Below are 20909 nucleotides of genomic sequence, written 5' to 3' on the forward strand. Positions count from 1 at the left end.
GGACCTTGAGATAAACTGTTCAGATTCACACCCCATTCTCCCCCTCTTCCTGGCTGTGTTATCTTGGGCAAGTCACTTGAGCTCTCCATGTCTGATTTCCTCATCTTGAAAATGGGTAAATAGCACAACACAACCTCCTTTCACTGTTGTCAGTCATGAATAGTGCTGGGGAGATAAAGCATGGCACCTGGTAAATAGTAAGCACCTGCCCCCTGCAAAAGGAGAGATGATAAGGAATTAGGAATGCCAGATAGCATAATGATCATAAATTCACAGGGTCTTGGTTCAAATTCCAGTCTCACCACTTATGAACTCAATGGCCTCAGGCTAGTTGCTTTAGGAGTCTCAGTTTCATAGAACAGAAATGAAACCATTATCATCCTGAAATGGGATTGTTGGGAGGATGAGATGATGCCGCTGCACATATACAAATTGTGCAGGAGGTAGTGGGTATCATTTGTTGCTGTAGCTATTACTACCATCATCATTTCCCATCCTCTTTGGGGTGATGGAAAGTCTTACTGGGCTGCCTCTGCTCCATAAAACAAGGGTAGAGCAAGGCAGCTTGCTGAATTGCGGCCTGAGGAATCTTCGCAATGTTCTATCATTGAATGAAGCCTCGAGAGCGTCAGACCCTGGCCGGGCTCAGCCTTGAGAAGTCTGGGTTTCGAGGTGTCTCCCTGCTGCAGTGCCACAGGCTGGTGGAGTTTACAGCAGCAGCTGGTTCTTTGAACAAAGGGTTCTCCAGAAGCACCCGGGATAGAAGAGGGGTTTGGCAGTGGTGACCAGGGAGGTGGGCAGGGTGGGGCAAGTTCCCCTGACAAGACAAGGCTAGTTCCTAGATGGCGTGGTGACCAGAGAGGGTGCAGAGCTCAGGTTTCAACCATATTATTATTTTTTAATTTTGGTGCAAAATCCTTGTTTCAATGAAGGCTTGGGCAGATGCCCAGTATGCAAAACTGTTAAAAGCACCACTAACTGTTCTAGTTGAAACCAGAGTGGAGGGTCAATTGAGGCCTCTTTTCATTTCCACAGGGGCCTCTAGGGGGCCTGGTTTAGGAAAAACTGACAGGGTCGTGAAAACACAGGCTTTGGAGTCAGACAGACCTGAGATTTGCATCCCTGCCTCTGCTGCTCCCTGGTTGTGTGAGTTTGGGGGCTTCACATCATCTGTCTGCTTCTTGTCTGCAAATGGGGCAGTAATAGCACCCACTTCAGGTAGTTGTGAAGTGTGGGGATAATCACTGTAAAGTGCTTAGTACACTGCGTGACACATGGCAAGTGTCTAGGTATGCAGCAGGTGGTAGCTATTGTCATTCCCTAAGGGAGAGCTGAATTCATGAGAGGCCCTCCCAGAATACATGCCTAATGGCCGGGGAAGCTGTGAGAAATTCTTTGGGATTGGAAGCCAAGAGGCCTGGGAACTACTTGGGTTCGGATTCCACCACCAGCATCCTAAATGACTTTCATTTCTCCTTGGGCTTCTTGAATCACTCTTCAAATGTTTATTGAGGCAGCCAGGTGTGGTGGCTCATACCTGTAATCCCAGCACTTTGGGAGGTCGATGTGGGCAGGTCGCTTGAGGTCGCTTGAGGTCAGGAGTTCGAGACCAGCCTGACCAACACGGCAAAACCCCGTCTCTACTAAAAATACAAAAATTAGCCAGGCGTGGGGCGCATACCTGTAGTCCCAGCTATTTGCATGGTTGAGGCATGAGAACCTCTTGAATCCAGGAGGTGGAGGTTGCAGTTAGGCGAGATCTCACCACTGCACTCCAGCCTGTGTGACAGAGCAAGACTCTGTCTCAAATAAAACAAACGATATTGTTTATTGAGGGTTTCCTATGTGCCTGGGACTGCCCTAGGCAATAGACCACAGGTCCTGGCATCTGAAAGGCTTGCATTCTATACTCAACTCTGCTACTTCCTAGCTCTTTGATTATGGACAAGTCAATTCTCGTCTCTGGTCCCGAGTTTCTCCATCTGTAAAGTGAGGACACTGAATTTATGTCACAGGATCATCCCAGAAAATATTCGATGAAATTTTTCCCCTCAAACTTGTAGAATGCATTTGAAATGAACTCTGAGAGAGACATCCTGGAGCATGTTCTTTGGAATCATACAACACTGAGTTTGAATGCTATGTCTGTAACTTACTGTGAAGCCTTGAGCAAGGAATTTTATTTCTTGAGTCTAAGTTTTCTCATTTGCAAGATGGGAATAATACTAGTGTCCTGAAAGGGTCATGGTGAGGACTTCAGAAGATGATACATGTAAAGTTCCTAGCAGAAGGGCTGGCACATAGTAGGTTTTCAATAGCTGCCATCATTGCCACCACCAACACCACCATAATCATCACCATCAACATCATCAGCATAATCATTGTCAATCAACACCATCACTATAGTCATCACTATGATTACCATCATGATGACAATTACTACCACCACCACCACCACCACCACCACCACCACTGAGGCAGGAGGTTCATTTGAGGCCAGGAGTTCGAGACCAGCCAGGGCAATATAGTGAGACCCATCTCTGCAAAAAAAAAAAAAAAAAAAAAAAAATTAGCAGGGTATGTTCGTGTGCACCTTGAGTCCTAGCTACTGGACAGGCTGGGGTGGGAGGATCACTTAAGCCCAGGAGTTCAAGGTTTCAGTGAGCTATGATTGCACCACTGCACTCCAGCTTGGGTGACAGAGTGAGACACTGTCTTTTTTGAGATGGAGTTTCACTCTCGTTGCCCAGGTTGGAGTGTAATGGTGCAACCTCGGCTCACTGCAGCCTCTGCCTCCCAGGTTCATGTGATTCTCCTGCCTCCACCTCCCAAGTAGCTGGGATTACAGGTGCACACCACCATGCCCAGCTATTTTTTTGTTATTTTTAGTAGAGATGGGGTTTCACCATGTTGGCCAGGCTGATCTCGAACTTCTGACCTTAGGTAATCCACCTGCCTCAGCCTCCCAAAGTGCTGGGATTACAGGCATGAGCCACCGCGCCTGGCAGAGACACTGTCTTTAAAAAATTGTTTTTTAAATGAGCTCTAAATGTTCTCATTTTAACTCCTGGGTCTCATGGGGAGAAGTAAGTGACAAATGTAGTAGTTAACCCTGGGCCATCTGGATGGGAAGCTTTAGATATGAGTCTCCAATAGAGAGAGTTCTCCTTCACTTTGCAGAGAAGTTCTAAGCAGATCTTGGTCTATTTGAGATTTCCTGGCCTTTTTCCAATTTGAGCCCTTTCCCAAAGTTAGGAGGAATAGGACTCTTGAGATATGGAGCACTGGGAGCCATGGGAATCCATTCATCTTTATATATTTCCCCTTTTGATACTTTTATTTCATTGTCCATATAGTGATTTCACTTCAGAAAGCCAGTCCGGATCTTTCGGGGAAGGGTCTTTGGCCAAGGCTCAATGGTCTGATTTAGACCTAAAATTTCCCTTCATTCTACTCAAACCACCTGCTGAAGGATGAGGTTGGCACATGCCATCCTAGGTGGGCTGTCAATTCCTTTATCACTCTGTCCAAACATTTGTGTTTTAGGACAGGTTATGGACCATGAAATCATGGCAGTTCACAGCTTGGGTATTCTTATTGTTGCATTTTAACCTCGTGCTTCCTATCTTTAGGAAAAATAAGGTCATTATGTTATCATTTTCACAGATGGGACTTGGAAACATTAAATGACTTTTCCAGAGTTGTAAGGGGGCTGGATCTGACTTCCAGAAAACCATCAAGTGCTTATTCAACTAAGCCACCCTGCCCCTTAGAAATTTCCATTTCTTAAGCCTCAGCTTTTCTGCTCTGAATTCTGAGAAACTCCAGGTACAGGTCAGAAATCTGCAGCAATGGGGGTGAGGACAGGTCATCTGAGCGAAACTTTGAGGGGAAAAACCACTTAGGGAGCCCCCCACACCGGTGCCAAGCTCTTGTCTGAGCAGAGAGGAGCAATGCAGGACTGGGGGCGTGTGGGAGACAGGGGCTGTGAAGTTATAGTTCCTTTGCTCTGAGAGTGAGCGACAGTATTAGAAAAAGTGTGTGGTAGGTAAGCTGTCACTGACTAGACTGTGTGATGTCGAGAAGTCCCGTCCCCCACCCCTCCGGACTCCCCCTTCTCTGCTTTAACCATCCAATTACTTAACTTCTCTGCCTAGGGGTTCGCTTCCCACCCATCCCCTCCTCCGAGGCACCTTAGCGCTGTCCGTGGTGCTGACCGCCAATCCCCTGGTTGCCGTTTCGACCAGCTGGGATCTCTGGTGCGCCCAACCTCCCCTCCCGGCCTCCCACCTTTCTTTCTCCAGGCACCGCACACATAAATCACGGGTGGGAGGCAGGCTTGGTTCCCGCTTGGTTCCCCCTGCACTGGGAAGCTGCCGCCGCGCTTCCCTTGCTCACACAGGGCTTTGCAGTAGTGGTGGCAGCCGCGGCAGAAACTGGCTCTGGGGAAGCAATTGATTCGTCTACTGCCAGCAGCCCGGAGTTGCCTACGCGGACTGGAAAGGAAGGGAGAAGGGAAAGAGAGAGAAAGAGAGAGAGAGAGAGAGAGAGAGAGAGAGAGAGAGAGAGAGAGACTCACAGAGCGAAAACCTTCATCCATGTGGAGGACAGTCTGAGGGAGCCACTGTCCCTTGTCCACTGACTCACTGGCTGGTCCGAGTTTTCTCCGCTTCTGGCAGTGGTATTTCTTTTTGTCTTGGTCCTGCATGATTTAGGGGTAGTTGATGTATCTGTGTGTCTACGTGTGTGCACTGGTGCTTTGATTTTATTTTGGGAAGAGTAGGAGAGTCAAATGAACAATTTTCTTTCAGGCACCTCCGCTGAGCTTTTAAACCAAGTCATTGGGACTTAGCGTCTTTCTACCTGGCAGAGAAGGGAGGAGTTGGCAAGAATTTGGCTCACCCATTCCCCCTGCAATCCTCCAGCGTCGCGGTAAGTGATATTCTCCCGGGTTGTGCAGATGGGCTAGGGGTATTGGAATCCCAATTGTGATGTGTGTTCATGAGCTGGTGGGGTAAAGGGTAGTTGGGAGGAGAAGGGTATCGAGGAACGACTATGCTTATTTGCCTACATCCTGCAGTGTTTTATCACCTAAGCGGCATCCCAAAGCCAAATGAGATTTTGGCTTAGTGCCCAGGGAGGGGGTAAAATGTGCTCATGTTGTAGGCAATGCGATCAAGATTGTGGCTTCTGCCCAATTTGCCCTCTCCTTTGCAGCAGAAGCTGGTGAAAGTAGCCGGCAGTTCTCTGAGAGAGTTAACCCTTCGTGGGGCTGGCTAGTCTAGCATGGAGGGACTCTGGGTACTCTGACTTAGCAAGTGAGTGCTTATCCCTGGAGGGGAGGGGGTCACCTGAGACTGGAAGGGTAACTTTTGCCTGGGCACACTGGGTAAGATTTGCACAGGACAGAGCTTAGATTGTACCCTCTTCCAGGAACAGCTGAGTAATTTAATTGTGGTGATTTTTGCGAGGTTGGCTGTTCACGCTTTCCTGAGATGGAAGACCTGGGAGCCAGGAAAGTGCCACACTATGCTAGGGATGAGTGGTCAGGCTGGCCAGAAGGGAGCAGCCACTGCCTGCAGAGGAGATGATGTTTTATTTTCACAGGTGGTGTAACCTGTAAGTGATTGTATGGGGGAGCGTCCTGGCACTAGCTTGGGAGATTCTATCCTTGAGTTCATCTCAGAAGGAAGGAGGGGAACAAAGCTTGTTCAAATTCTGGGGAAAGATTCCAGGCTTCAGCTTCAGTTTTGTTCCAGGGTAGACCGTCCCCCTGCACTAGTTTCTTTTTCCAAGATCCTGATGGGGAAAGGCTGCACCAACCTGTTAGTGAGTGGGAAATGGAAGTACCTTGAAACTGAATCCAAAAGCTCACATTTAATTTTGAAATGCTTTTGATGCTAATCTGCTACCCATCAAAAGGGGATTTCACTTTGCTTTCTGCTTTTATTACATCTACTTTTCTGGAAATGAATGCCCTTATTTTTAGCATTTTTGCTATTATCTCAGGGGCCACCTCAGTGTTCTGCACCCCCAAGGATTTCCTTTTTAGATTCTTGCTCTTGGAGGTGGGAGGAATAAAACAACAGTCAGAGATTGGCAAGCCTGAAATGTAAGCAGGGTTCACTCATTCTTTTTTTCTCTAGCCCCATAGCTAAGAAGAGATGCTGAAATCCCACAGCATGTGCCTGCTCAGGCAGGACATATGAGGCAGAAGAGGAGGGTTGTCTGGTGGTTAGTGCCAAAGATTTGGTTCTCAAAATCCCTAGCTTCTCTTCCTAGCTTCCCTTGCTGGGTGACCTTGAGGAGGAAGTTGCCTTAGATTCCTCACTGGGAAGCCTTGAGTGTGAATAATGAATGTGTGGAAATTTTGTTCAAAAAAAGAACCACATATCTGGCTATGGGTGATATTTAAAGTATTGAAATTTGGTACTAATTGATCAGAATGGCTAGGGTCCTGGAATAGGGCATCTTAGGGGGCCCCTGCTGTACTGAGTGTTAATCTTTTAATTGCTGGATTATGGAGTGGTTTGGGGGGATCTTAGGGGGCTATCAAGAGAGCCATGAGGCCTCAGGGCAGCATCCTCATTTAATTTTAATATTTATATTTTATTTTAATATTTTTAACAACTGGTTTAGCCATGCAGTACAGGCCAGCCCAGCTGGGATAGCTAAGACTTGGGTGTCCAGATGTGGACACTTCCCAAATATCTCTCCCCTGGCTCACTTCCTTAGGGATGGCCAAGATCCAAGAGGCCGCCCTCCCTCCTCCCCCGTCACATTTGAAGTGGTGCATTGTGGTGCACCAGGGAGAGGGAAACAGAAGCTTCTGGAAAGAGCCTTGGACTTGGGTCAGGAGACCTGGGTTCCAGTCCCAGCTATCTTCCCTTTCTGGGCCTCAGCTTCCCCATCTATGCAATGGGGCAGTCTGTCTGGGTGGCCCTAAGTCCCCTTCCAGTTCTGGGGTTCTCTGACTATGAGATAGGTATGTGTGTGAGTGTGAGTGACTGCACATGCCCACATTTCTAGGAAGGGTTAGCACTGTGCTTGAGAATTTATCCTGTGTCGGGGAGAGGCCCTGTTTGGGGTGAATGGGGATAGGGGAGTCTCTTGTGAGAACTTTGCTAGGTTTCTAGAATCCTGAGCTCAGCTGGAAAGGGGTCTGCTTTATTTATGGCCTCAGATGCACAGAGATGTAGATTTTGCAGCACTTGAAGGCTCCAAAGAGACTCTTCTCAGGAGTAGCAGCAAGGACTCCTTGGAGAGGCTCTGCTCTGAAAAGATGCATATACACACAAACACACAACATCAGGGGGTTAGTGGATCCTCAGTAATGCCCATGTGAGCACCCCCCCAAGTTCAGGACCTCTGACTTAGTCTAACCCTTTCCAGGGGGGCCCAGAGAGGAAAAACAATTTGCCCAAGACCACACAGTAAGTTATGGCAGCAACATATAAACCCACCATTATGAAGACCAAGGCATCATCCCCTCACTCCTGGCTCCAGCAGCCCCTACTCCCCCAATCCAGCCTGAGGTACAGAGGAAGGACGTTCAGCAGTGTCTCTCCAGCCCGTGCTGGTAATCAGGAAGCTTAGCCATTGAGACAAATGTGGACATTTCCTTTCTTGTTGGCAGGAGAGAGGCAGCAGACAGAGATTCTGTGATTCCACAGGGGTAGCCTGGAAAGTCAGTGCCCCCAGCCTACTCTGCCTTTCTCCTTCTTATTGCTCCGTACACAGACTGGCTGCTTTGTCTGAAGATGTGCATTTGGTTGGGGTGGCTGCTCTTGGGCTTTCTTTGTAGGTTGTGACATTATGCTTTAACTCTTTCCCTCTCTGTGAATGGGTCCTACAGAGTTTATGGCTTTCCAATAAAAACCATCATGACACATGGACCTGTTTTCTGCCCTTCACCCTCATTCAGTGGGGAGCTGATTGTAATTGCAGATAAGCCAGGAATTGATGTGAAGCCAATGAGAAGAAAACAGTGTGGTTTATTTCTGTTAAGAGCTGTGGCCATAATCTGGGATAAAAATAATTCTGGGACCCAGTCATGGTGGGCTGAAGCTGATGATTTTAAATAATTCAGCTGCCACACAGGATGGAGAGCCTTGATGTGCTGAAAGAGTGAAGGAGGTACTGCAGAAATAGCCCCCTTCTTTCTGTGCCTCACACCTGTCTACCTCCTTAACCAGCCAGGGGCTGCAGTGTGGGCTCTGGGGGCGGTCAGATCTTAGTTCTAATTTTGACTCTGGCATTTCCTTGCTGTGTGACTTCAGACAAGGCCTTTAACCTCTCTGAGCCTCATTTTCTTCAATTAGGTGTATTAGGGTAGCATGATATAGGGATTAAGAGGATGGGCTCTGGAAATAAATTTCTTAGGGTTAGATCTTGATCCTAACACTTTCTGATTGTGTCACTTCACCTCTCTGGACCTCAATTTTCCCATCTACAAAATGGGAATAAGAATGCAGTTGTGAGAATTTTAAGAGTTAATGATCACTTTATCCTGAGTCTGGCAAGGAGTAAATATCCAACAAATGTTTGCAATGGGGGCGATGTTGGTGATGGTAACAGTGAAATCATGCCTGACCAAAACAAAAGTAGGGTGAGGTAGAGGAAGGTGAGTTCTTTGGGCTAGTTGTGTAGCTGTATGACTCACAAGAGGGAGGACAAAGCTTGGAGACAGGAGCTGCCAGCCCCTCTTGTTCCCCACTGCAGTTCCCCAGTTGCTGCAGGTCCCCATAACTCAGTTTCTTCATCTGTGAAATAGGCAAAATGACTCCCTCTCTGTTTGGCTTGTGAGGCTCTAAGCAACTAGCAGGGGAGTCATGAGCCTGGGGGGTAGGCCCCAGAGAAGAATTCTAAGAGGAGAAGCACTGGTGACCACTCAGTCTTTTGTTCCTTCAAGTCCCTGGGAGGTTTTTGCTGAATCATCCCAGGCTATAAGCTCTGAGCCGTGTATTTTCTCTAGGAAACCTGAGCCTTCCTTCCCTTCCCTGGGAAGTGCCTATGGCACTTCTTTGTAGGAGTCCTCAGGTGCTACAGGGTGAGATCCTTAAGGGCTAAGGCTGTGCTATCTTCATTTCTGGTGTCCGGGTCAGCACACAGCAGGTGCTCAACAATGACTTACTGAGTGAATGAATGAATGAAGCTCAACTGATTTACTAGCGAACATGTCAGTTTGGAGCCTGTGGTCCAGCCAGAGGCCTGCACACAGTAGGTGCTCAGTTAGTATTGATTATGATGAGTCAGTCATTGGTAAAAGGTTTGAAAGGACTTGGCTCCTGCCTCAGATTTACTACAGGCAAAGGACAGGCCTCTCTCTCTTCCTGCCATTGCTATTTATCATGCATTGCACATTTATTGACTACCTACAGTATGCCTGGCACCGTGATGGGCATTGGGAATAAAATGGCAATAAAGACACAGTCCTGGCCCAGTGGGGTGGTTCATGCCTGTAATCCCAGCCCTTTGGGAGGCCAAGGTGGGTGGATTACTTGAGGTCAGGAGTTCAAGACTAGCCTGGTCAACATGGTAAATCCCAGTCTCTACTAAAAATACAAAAATTAGCTTGGTGTGGTGGTGTGTGCCTGCAACCCCAGCTATTTGGATGGCTAAGGCAGGAGAATTACTTGAACCCGGGAGATAGAGGTTACAGTGAGTCGAGATCACACCACTGCACTCCAGCCTAGGGCAAGACTCTGTCTCAAAAAAAAAGACATGATCCTTTTTGGGACTTAGATAAAGTAAGTGGCTACCTACATAATGTGATCTTTGGTGGGGGGCTGTGGTACAAAGAGGGCTCCCTGAGTCACCCAAAGATATTCAGTTCACTGATACCTGAAATTTCCATCATTCAAGTTTCATTCTTTTTCTTAAGGCTCTGCTCTTGGTTAAAGAGCAGATGCTTTGGAGCGAGTTAATGCATCCAGCCTTATTAGTCATTCACACTTTAATGAGAAGCTATAAGAGCCTTTCCTAAAAGTGAAGCAGGCTTGGTTTCTTGGAGCAGGGGGAGGGGGCTGCATTACTAGGCTTGCAGGCAAAAGAGGGGCAAAGAACAGAGAAAGGTGGATGTTGCTGGATTTACATTCTGTTGGGGGGTAAAAAGCTCTTGATGCCCGGAGTCATCTGATTTCCTTTCTGCTACTGAATCCCACAGGAGCGTGACCTGGATTTAGCATGTCGCTCCCATTCCCTGCTAACCTCAGACAATTCCAAGGAGTCATTTTTTGCTAGGCAGGACCCCAGGACTCAGTTTCTCAGGTAGATTTGTGGCAAGGCCTTAATAATCAGCTGTCCAGCCAGGCTAGGTCTTTGGGATTTGCAGGCAGTGGCTTTGAGAGGGAATGAAAAAAAAATTTTTTTTTTTGATAGGATCTTGCTCTGTCACCCAGGCTGGAGTGCAGTGGCATGATGATCATAGCTCACTGCAGCCTTGAACTCCTGGGCTCAAGCGATCCTCTTGTCTCAGCCTCCCAAGTAGCTGGAAGTACAGGCACGACCATGCTGGGCTAATTGTTTAATTTTTTGTGAAATGGAGATCTCTCTATGTTGCTCAGGCTGGTCTCAAACTCCTGGGCTCAAGCTATCCTCCTGCCTCGGCCTCCCGAAGTGCTGGGATTCCAGCCGTGAGCCACTGCAGCCAGCCAAAAGTGATTCTTCTTAGCCCAACTCTGCTCCCCATTTGGGCCAGGAAAAGAGGGAAGGCAGCAGTGCTGAGGGCCCAGGCTGCTGTATGCAATGTCACTGTGGTTTCCTCGAAGTAATTGTCTTGCTGTCATTGGTTTTAATGATATAATACACGCTTAAATCTCTTTGTAATGGAGCTCTGTCAGACTCTGGTTTAGTAATCCATCCAGTGAGCAAGATAACATGCCTCAGGAAGCTGGGTTTTTTTTACCACCCCCTGCAATTAATCAACAAGAGGAAACTCATCTGACAGCATCATAATGATGTTTGGTTCGTGAAGGATTTATTTAGAGAGCGAGGGGGGGAAATATCTTCTCATCTCTCAATATAATCTGAGTGAGTTCATTCAGCTGCCTTTTTCTTTCTTTTTCCTCTCTTTCTTTTCCTTTTCTTCCTTTTTAATGCACCTACACAATGACGAGTGGTGACTTGTGAATGGAAGCAGCTTTCAGCAGAGAACATATTATGTAAGCAGGTTTTGGTGCCAGCCATTGATGGTGGGGCGGCATTCTGGGGCTGCAGAGAAGAGAGATGGTTTCTCGAAGTTCGTTGGGAGGCTTTTCATGCAAGGTGCTGCCAAATGGCATCTGTGTGGTCCGCTTCATTGCACATCTTCCTCCCTGCCCCCTTTCCCCTTTCCGTCTCTGCCTTCCTGTGTTTTTCCTCTGTCACTGTGGTGCTAAGCTCCTAAGTCTCTGTCTTTATCTCTCCCCCTCTCTCTCCTTTTTCCCTGCCCCTGTCTCCTTACTTTTCCCACCCCTTAAATAATTCCCTGCTTTCTCCTTGCAGTCTCTCTTTTCTCCCCATCTTTCCCTCTCTCCCTTTCTCTCTCCTCTGCCCCTGGCCTCTCTTCCTTTCCTTTTCTCTCTCTCTCTCCATCTTCCTCCTCTCCTAACTCCTCTGCCTTCCTCATCTCATCTTTAAGACACACAGAAATTACTTGTAAAGGGAATGCGTTTGTGAATTCATGAGACTCCAGGTGATGAGGGCTCCAAGTAGGGTCACCAACCATTCAGCTTTGCTTGGAGCTGAAGGGGGTCCTGGGATATAGGACTTTGTGTTAAAACTGAGAGGCAGACCAGGGATGATGGCTCGCACTTGTAATCCCTGCACTTTGGGAAGCCAGGGCAGGAAGATCGCTTGGAGCCAGGAGTTTGAGACCAGCCTGGGCAACATGTGAGACTCCTGTCTCTATAAAAAAGTTAAACAATTAGCTGGGCATGGTGGCACACACCTGTAGTCCCAGCTGCTTGGGAGGCTGAGGCAGGAGGATCACTTGAGCCCAGGAGGCTGAGGCTACAGTGAGCTGTGGTTGTGCCACTGTACTACAGCCTGGGTGACAGGGTGAGACCCTGTGTCTAAAACAAAACAAAACAACAACAAAAAAGAATGGAAAGAGTACTGGGCAAACTGTGATGAGTTGGTCATCTTACCTCCAAGCCAAATGCTTGGAATTTTGTAGAATTTTCAAAAGGCCAAAGATTCAGCTTTCTGGGTGAGTTGCCTGCCTTTCTGCTCTGGTGGCACACAGTGGTTCTGAAGCCCTCCCAGGCTTGGCATTCTCTGCATGGCTCCGGCATGGACTATCTAGACACACAAAGGCCTGTCCCTCAGAGCTCAGAGGTCAGTCATGGGCAGGAGACTTACTCCCTTCACCTTCCCTAACCCCTGTCCCTGACAAGACTGATCACCCAGCTAGTTATTCGCTCATTGGTCACCCGGGGGATATCGGGTAGAGATTTGCAGATGGTTCAATGCCCGAGCTTCTCAAACTTGAGCCTGCATCAGAACCCCTTGCAGGAGTTGTTAAAACACAGAGTTTGTGATTCAGTGGGACTAGGATGGAGCCCAAGAATTTGCACACCAAACGAGTTCCCAGGCAGTGTTGATGCTGCTGGCCCAGGGACCACACTGTGAGAACCCCTGCTCTAGACTCATTCCCCCATTCCCTCCTTTCCAGATAAGTCTTGTACACTGTTCTAGGCACTGCAGACTCAGCAGTGAGGGAGCCGGAGTTCCCTGCCCCCTGAAGCCGACAGCCCAGTGGGTGGCAAAACCAATAAACAAGTAAACACATAAACAAGAAAACTCCAGACCGCGTGAAGCGCCATGAAGGAAGGAGATAGGAAGACTCGATGGAGAATGACAAGTGATGGGCTGGGGGAGGGAGGGGCGAGACTAACTTACAAAAATGGCAGCCAGTGGAGGCTGAGTTTCTAGGAGGAAATAGCCATGAGTAGATGGTGAAGGGAGGGATGGGCCACACCTGGGAAGTGGGGGCAGTAAGTGCAAAAGCAGAGGCAACTGTGGTGGCCACAAAGGACAGACAGTCGGCTGGTGTGAGTGGGGTGAGGGTCACGTGATGAGGACAAAGGGAGACAGGAACAACAGGTTCAGATCAGGACCTCCAGATCTGGTTAGGCAGGACCTCCCAGGGTAGCCAAGGAGTCTGGGTTTGATTTTATTTTGCAGGGAGGGTTTTATGCTAGAGTGATGTGACCTAATTTACAATGTTAGTAATGATTGTTTTGGTCTCTGAGTGGAGAGGGGAGTGCAGGAGGTGGGGTGGAAGCCAGGGGACCAGTGAGGGGAGCTGTGATGGGGCAGGGACCAGGTGGTAGCAGAGAAGAAGGTGGTGACATTTGGGGTGAATTCTGCGGGAGTGCAGACAGGCTTTACTGATGGATCAGACATAAGGGGAGAAGGCCAGAGGAATCGGGGTCCACTCCAGTGGGACTGGAACTATTCCTGGCAATGGTGCAGCACTTGTGATCCTAGGGACATAGAGAGGGGCCTTGGCTGTAACCAAGGGCCAATGGGTTATGAGACAAGAACCCAGCAGTATGTGCAGAGTCAAGGCCTTTCAGGGAGCTCCGCAAATGCCCATTCCATGCTGGCTAAAATGCACGGTTCCCCTCTCCCCAGAAGAAAAGGCAGCAGCTTGGGTTTTTTGTTTTTTTTCTTTTCTCTCCCATGAATAGTGGCTGGATTAATCTATCAGCATGAAGCAGGATATCGTAACTTGGCAAAGGGGATGACACCCTGTGAAGTGGCAAGCTGGGGTGTCTGGCCAAGCCTTTCTCCAGGGGCTGCGGGAAAGGCTGCTGGATGTGATGGAAGACATGAGCTTCTGGTGTCTGCAGCTTCCTCTCTGATCTGATCTGAACCTGTTGTTCCTGGAGCTAGCTAGGCCCATTCAAAAAAGAACCAGCCAGACTGGGCTTGCACCTAAGGATGAAAGCAGGAGAAGCCAGCATTTGGAGCAGGAGCTGGGCCCTTGGCGGGGAAGGAGACTCATCACACAGAGCATGCAGCAGGCTTGCCTTTCAGATAGAACCTGCCGCTGTTTCTGTAGATGTTCTTTCTTCCTTTTTCTTTTCCTTGGAAGGGTTTATCTGACTGGGCAGGCCTATGTAGCCAGCCTTGGCCAACTTCTGCAGAGGGGTCCAGGCATGACTTCTCATCTGAACGATGGATAAGTGCTTCGAGGAAAGCTCCCGAGGGAGAAATAAATGGTGCGCACTCGTGTTGGTGACCCGGAGGGGGACTGTGGTTTTAATTATAATGAGAGGGGAACTGGCCTCATTTGTAGCCTGTTATTCACAGAGGACTCTTGTGCTTTGTAGATTAGAAGAATCTTTGTTAGGGTGAGAGATGATGAGAGTTGAGTTATTTTTCCCTTCCTGGTACACAGCCATCATTGATCCTTGCCCGCCTCTTCCTCCGTTTTTCATTATTTATCCTCTTTTTTCCTCATACCCCATTCCCCTCCATTCATAGACAACCCTATTCTACTCTGTTTATGCGTATTTCTATTGCTTGTATATGTCCCTTCAAAACAGTATTTTTATAGATCTCATAGGTTCTCACTTCTTTTCCACTCAGCAGTATGTTTTTAAGATCCATCCACGTTGCAAGGTGGCATCTAATCTTTTGCTTCTAATTGTTGCTTTTCTCCAAGGCATCAGTCCCCTATTTTTTTCTCCATTTTTCTTATGTGAGTTTCCCTCCAGCAACCCAGAGTATTTCTGAAAATTTTTTTCTCTGCGCTGGCCAGCTGGGATTCTTTCAGGACAGGAAGACTCATTTTAACAGAGATTTAATGATTGTTTGGGCAACACAGGTAGATGCTTTACTCTTTCACTTTTGATTCTTTGCCTAACAAATGCTGAGTGTCCTCATGACATCAGACACCACGCATGCATAGAGGGAGGCAGAAGAGAGCAGCTGGTTCTGGAGCTGGGTGGACATGGGTACGAATCCTGCCTCTGCTACCTACTGGCTATGTGAACTTTGCCAAAGTGACTTAGTCTCTCTGAGCCTCGGTTTCTTCTGTAAGATGGGGATAATGCTAGTATTCATTTTATAAGCCTGCTTGAGGGTGAAATAAGATGATGCCTAGTGTGCTTTGTGTGATTAAAGTTTTTTTAAACAGTCCCCTGGGTGGTTAGGTAAATAGATGTTTTTATCCCATCCAAGTTGTGCTGGGTCTGCCTGCTGTGCTGTGTGTGTATGTGCATGAGTGTGTGTATGTGGTGCTGTGAGTATAGGGGGTATGGTGTGAGCATGTGTGAGTGGTGTGTGTGGGAATGTGTGAGTGCACATGTGTGCGTTCAGGAGTGGTCCCCTGGCTCAGGCTGAGACGTTGCCCCCCTCTTAAATGGCTACTTCCCACTCTGTGTGGAGAGACCCTGCTCCCATCTGGAGTAGCCACGCTGGCTCCTCACCACCTCTGTCCATTCCCCAGGGCCTCTGTCCACTCCCCAGGGCCTCTGTCCACTCCCCAGGGCCTCTGTCCTCTCCCCAGGGCCTCTGTCCTCTCCCCAGAGCCTGGGTTTCCTCCTGTAACACCGACGTTGCCTCTGAGAATAGATTGGTGAAAGCAGAAAGGCTCATTTTGTCCTGAACATGCTCAGAGGGTAAAAGCTCCAGCGCCTGGAAGTGGGAGTCCTTGAGTGGCCAGAGAGGCCCCCAGAAGCTGTCCAAAGCCTGGGATTGAGAAGACTCCAGATCTGAAAAATTCTTCCTCTGGTTGTCATGGCAGTGGGTCTGGATGGGAGCCTTTGTCCCAACTGGTTACTATGGGGTGGTCATTTCTGGTTAACACCAAGTGTGAGGGCAGCCCCCAGTCTCCACAGCGGGGTGGTCTCTGATGCCCTGAGGGGCTCCTCACCTGCTTCCAGTGTTACATCACCCTATTGCTAGAAAGGACACTGAGTTAAGAGTCTGTCCATTTGGGTACAAGTTCCAGATGTGCCTGATAATTCATCCTCTCCCTTTCTCCCAGATGGAGAGAGGGAGAGGATGAATTATCAGGGAGAGGATGAATTAAGGCCCATGGATGTCCATGTGCTTCCTCATGGAGTCACAGAGCACGCTGTGTGGGCTGCCCTGCCCTTTGGGTTACATGACTGACCTCCTTCAATCCTCATGAAGCCTTGGGAAGGAGATATTATTATTATTATTATTATTATTATTATTATTACCATTTTGCAGATGAGGACACAGGCTACAGCAGATAAGGAGGCCTCAGTTCCCCCAGTTTACACTGTCTACTTACTATTTGCAATTGTGAAGATAAAGCAACTTAAAAGTGCTTTTTAAAAAATAATTAATATAATTAATAATAAAAATAAATAATAAGGCTCTACAGAAATCGATTCTTTAGTCTTCAGCTCCTTCCAGCTTGGATGCAATGCATGGACATCATTCCAATAAAGGATTGGACACACTGGCCAGGAGGAGGCAGTATGCGCAGTCCTTAGAAGCACTGCTGCTGTCCCCAGACCACCTGGATTGGAATTCCAGCTGCAATACTTGCCAGCCTGTGACCCTGGGCAAGTTACTTGGCCTCTCTGGCCTCAGTTTACTCACCTGTAAGATGGGAATAATAATAGTACCTCCCTCATAGAATGGCTGTGAGAATTCCATGAGTTAATACAATATGAGGCACCCAGACACTGCTGGATACATGCAAGTTGTTTGTTATTGCATAGGAGTTGAATTTTTTTAAAAAAGTTACTTTTGGATTCAGTTTTGTTTCTCAATAACTTTTTGAAGAGGAGAGTTGGAATTACTTCCTCCATTACAGATGAAGGAACTGTGCCCCGTAGAGGCAAACCAATTTCCCAAGATTGCAAGATTAGTTAGGAACGAAAACCAGGTTCAGTCATCAGGGATGACAGTGGCCAAACTATAAAGCTCCAAAGCATAGCGGGTCCACCGGGCCAACCACAGTCACAGACAGGCTGGAAAAAAGCAGACGGTGAATTTGGTGGTCTCAGGATCCTTCCCGGTGGATCCCATCAGGTGGGGCTGTGAGCACTTCCAGGTGGATGCAAGTGGTCACTGCACCTGCTCCAAGCCACAGACCACCAGACCACCCAACAGTGCTTGCTTTCCAGAGGGTGGAAAGTTGAAACCACACCCCTGTGTGTGCCATCAGCAAACTGTTGGGCTCTCTGTTCTTTAGCCCCATCCATTGGTTGGTTGAAGCCTGGGATGTATGTGTGCACCAGGCAGGTGTGGCCCTCGTGACAGCTGGCTGGCTGGTGATAGAGCACAACAGTTAGGACTTCAGCACAGAAAGCCAGGCTCCCTGGGCTCAAGTCTCCACTTCGCCCCTTCCTAGCTGTGCAGACTTGATTGATTACCACAGCCCCCTGTACTTCAGTTTCTTCCAGCTGCAGAGTGGGGATGCCGCTAATAACAGCAGATATCTCCTAGGGTTCTTGTAAAGATCAAATGGGTTCCTACCTCTTAGGAATGAACCTCTTAGGACGCTATCATTGTCATCATTATTTCATAGCAGCCAATACAAACTCTTTCTTTCGTCTTTGGATTTTCCTAATTCAGGAAGTCTCCTGAAGTTTCTTTACTTATGCTGGTGGTTTCCAAACTCAGATCTCGCCTGTGACAAAGCTTCCACTGGCCCTGGTGAAAGGAGAAGAACTAGGCATTTATAAGTGGGCAGAATGTTGCCGACCGAATTTTCCTAGAAAAAAACAAACAAACAAACCTCTATCCTGACCATATCTCTTTTCTGCTTATTTAACGTTAAAATATATTTTAAAAAAATAAAACATTGCAATGTATGGTAGCATTTTTTTAAACAAAAGATTTGTGCCCCTTTTTTGTAAATAAAAACAACAACAATGCAAGTGGACAGCCCTAAATTTGGAAGAAAATTGTACTCATCTGAGAAATTCAAATGTCTGGGTGCTAATTTTGTCCAGTCACGAACCTTAGTGGTTATAACATTTAGTGTGTGTACGAATCTTCTGGGATTTTTTTTTTTTAATGCAGATGCTCAAGGCCTATCCCCAGAAATTCTGATTCAGAAGGTTTAGGGTTGCACCAGGAATCTGCAGTGTAAAGAGTTTCCTGAGTGATTCGGGAATGATTCATGGGTCATTCCGGGAGGAGGATGAATCCTCTTTTTCACTGCCTGGGAAATGGGCTTGAGTTTCTCCAGTGAGGGGACTCTGCACCCGCAGAGGTGCCCTGTGCATTGTCAGAAAGGGCCAGTTAGCTAGGTCATCCTTCCTGATTTGACTTAAGCCTGAGTCCCATCACTCTTGATTGTTTTGCCTTCTGGAGCCCAACTGAAGAAATAATATTCCTAAGACAGAATTTGCTCGTTGACAGCCAAATGCACATTAGGGGGCAGTTGTGTGAGGTTAAAAGCACATGTTCATTTTTTTAAAAAGGGGATAATTCAGAAGTGAATGTCTAGTCTCTGAATTGCTAGGTGGGACCTCCCTCAACCAACATATAATTATTCATCTATTCATTTGATAAATATTTATTGACCATCTACTAGCATGTAAATCACAGCCCCAAATATAACCTACAATGTTCATATTTTACCAATAAAATGATGAATCTGTCTCTCCCTCCAAAAAATGTTTTGCCCAACTTGAATAACCCATTAGGGATGTAAATGGACTTGTCAAATGTCTATTAGTATTTGATTCATTAATTGTATTATACTCACATACTTAAAACCACATCGTTATATAAAATAAGCAATTCACCCACACAACTGTTCTTTCAGCACTGATACATATTGAGGAAATAATTAAACCAGGAAAGTAAGGAAGGTTTTATAACTTTAGTAAAAGTCACTTACTGCAAATACCTTTTGTTGACAAATAGGAAAGGAAGAGATACCACTTGGAGTTGCATGATGGTTGAAAAAATTGAGAAGGAATTTGCTTAAACTATTTTGTTTTTAAAAGAAAGCACATTGGGAGAAAAGAGAATGCTTAACAGTGTGAAAAACGTTTTAAGAACCTGGACAGAAAGTGATTTTCAGCTTGGTACAGTGGCTCACGCCTGTAATCCCAGCACTTTGGGAGGCTGAGGTGGGCGGATCACTTGAGGCCAGGAATTTGAGACCAGTTTGGCCAACACGGTGAACTCTGTCTCTACTAAAAATGCAAAAATTAGCCAGGCGTAGTGGCAGGTGCCTGTAATCCCAGCTACTCAGGAGGCTGAGGCATTGCTTAAACCCGGGAGGTGGAGGTTGTAATGAGTCGAGATCACGCCACTTGCACTCCAGCCTGGGTGACAGAGAGAGACTCCATCTCAAAAATTTAAAAAAATAAACAAAAAAGAAGAAGGAACTGATTTTTTGTTTTCTGAGGAATATTTGGTTGGGAGGAATCCTCATCTTCTAGTTGGTCGTTTATAGTATGTGATATGCACTGTGCTCAGTGCTGGGATGTAGTAGAAAACAATTTAGATGTAGCATCTTCCCGTGAGCAGGTAGAAAATTATTCAAATGGCTGTATAATGATAAATGAAGGCAAAGATTCTAAACAGAGGGGCACAATTCACAAAGAAATTTGACCTAATCTTGGAGGGCTTCCCAGAGGAAGTGATGTTTGACCTGAGATCTGAAGGATGAATAGGAGTTAACTGAGTAAAGAGAGGAGAAAAAAACAGTTTTCTTGGCAGTGGGAGCAATATGTACAAAGGCCCTGAGGTAGCAGTGCAGGATCTGAAAGAAGGCCAGCATGGTTAGAGTGTGAGATGTGAGGGTGAGATGAGGCGGGTGGTGCCTGCAGGACCATGCAATCAAGACAAATCAAGCAATTTGTCTTGATTCTGAGAGCAATGGGGTCTCACAAGCAGAAGGGTGACCTGATGTGATCCATATTTTGAAAATCCCATCCTGCCTGCAGTGCAGGGTTCACATGAAGGCACAGAACTTGGAGAGGCTTGATGAAAACTTCAAAGTGGCCCAGAAAGGGCTGCATTTACAGGCTGAGCCCTCCACCCTCCACTCCTCTTCACAGCACCAACTCCCTGGAAATGAAGAGGACAGTAGGACTCCTCTCTACCCAGAGGGAGATTTTGTTCTGCAATCTACCACAGATGTGGGGCCCCTTCTTGAGAAGCAAGGAGCTCAGAGTAGAGGAAGGGGGTAGAAATAATTGCTCATCTATCTGTGTTCAGGTTCCAGCTCTGCTGCTCTGTGGTCTTGAACGAGTTACCAAATCTCTCTGCATCTCAGTTTCTTCATCTGGGAAATGAAGATAACAATAACAACTACCTTATTGGGTTGTTTTGGGAATTTACCAAGTCAATATAATATGTTTGCTTGGACCAAAGCTTGGCACTTTGTAGGTGCTCAGTAAACATTAGTCACTGTTATTTTGATAAGGATGATGAAATCTCTGAGCTTGATGTTCTGGAAAAGGTCCTGTTAGTCCTTTCCACCTTCTGTCCACTACCCACCTCTTTCAGATCGTTCTTCAAATGTCATCTTATTTAAAATTGCACCTCCCTCCCCAGAACTCTGCCTCCTCCTTCTCCATTTTCCTCCCTGGCACTTGGCACCGTGTACCTGCTATCTACTTTAATTATTTATTTTGTCCATCATCTATTTCACCCCACTAGAATGTCAGCGCCACCAGAACAGGATAATTTGACTGTTCTATTTACCACTATATCTCCAGTACACTATCCCCTAGTGTCTGGCATGGAGTAGGTGCTCAGTAAGTATCTGTTGGATAAATAAACACTAACGGTCAACCTAATGATCTTTGCTCTTATTCAAAACCTTACCCTCTCTCCAGATGACTCTAACTAACCTAATGGGTCATTAAACAGCAACACCAGCAAAGAGGGGAAAAATCCCCAAGCCTTAGAAGGGATGCAGGATGGGGCAGGGAAGGTGTGGAGGCTCTGGGGATTTTGGTGATGGA

General features: G+C 47.1%; 1 protein-coding gene across 16 annotated transcripts in view; it reads left to right on the forward strand.

The window, feature by feature from the left end:
* The window catches only part of RPH3A (rabphilin 3A), a 320980-nt gene that overhangs the window by 206169 nt on the left and 93902 nt on the right, over positions 1 to 20909 (forward strand). For 10 of the 16 annotated variants that reach the window (XM_055096191.2, XM_055096193.2, XM_055096192.2 and 7 more), the window contains one exon: positions 4812 to 4932. The exons of 1 other annotated variant lie outside the window; for it this stretch is intronic. The gene's annotated coding sequence lies outside the window, so the exon portion shown is untranslated. Of the gene's footprint in view, positions 1 to 4186; positions 4260 to 4295; positions 4682 to 4811; positions 4933 to 20909 lie in introns of those variants that run through there. 5 more of the 16 variants (XM_003832447.4, XM_055096195.2, XM_055096196.1 and 2 more) reach the window with 3 other exon arrangements.

This window comes from Pan paniscus, chromosome 10, assembly GCF_029289425.2.
Source record: "Pan paniscus chromosome 10, NHGRI_mPanPan1-v2.0_pri, whole genome shotgun sequence".
In the NCBI taxonomy this organism is placed as follows: domain Eukaryota; kingdom Metazoa; phylum Chordata; class Mammalia; order Primates; family Hominidae; genus Pan; species Pan paniscus.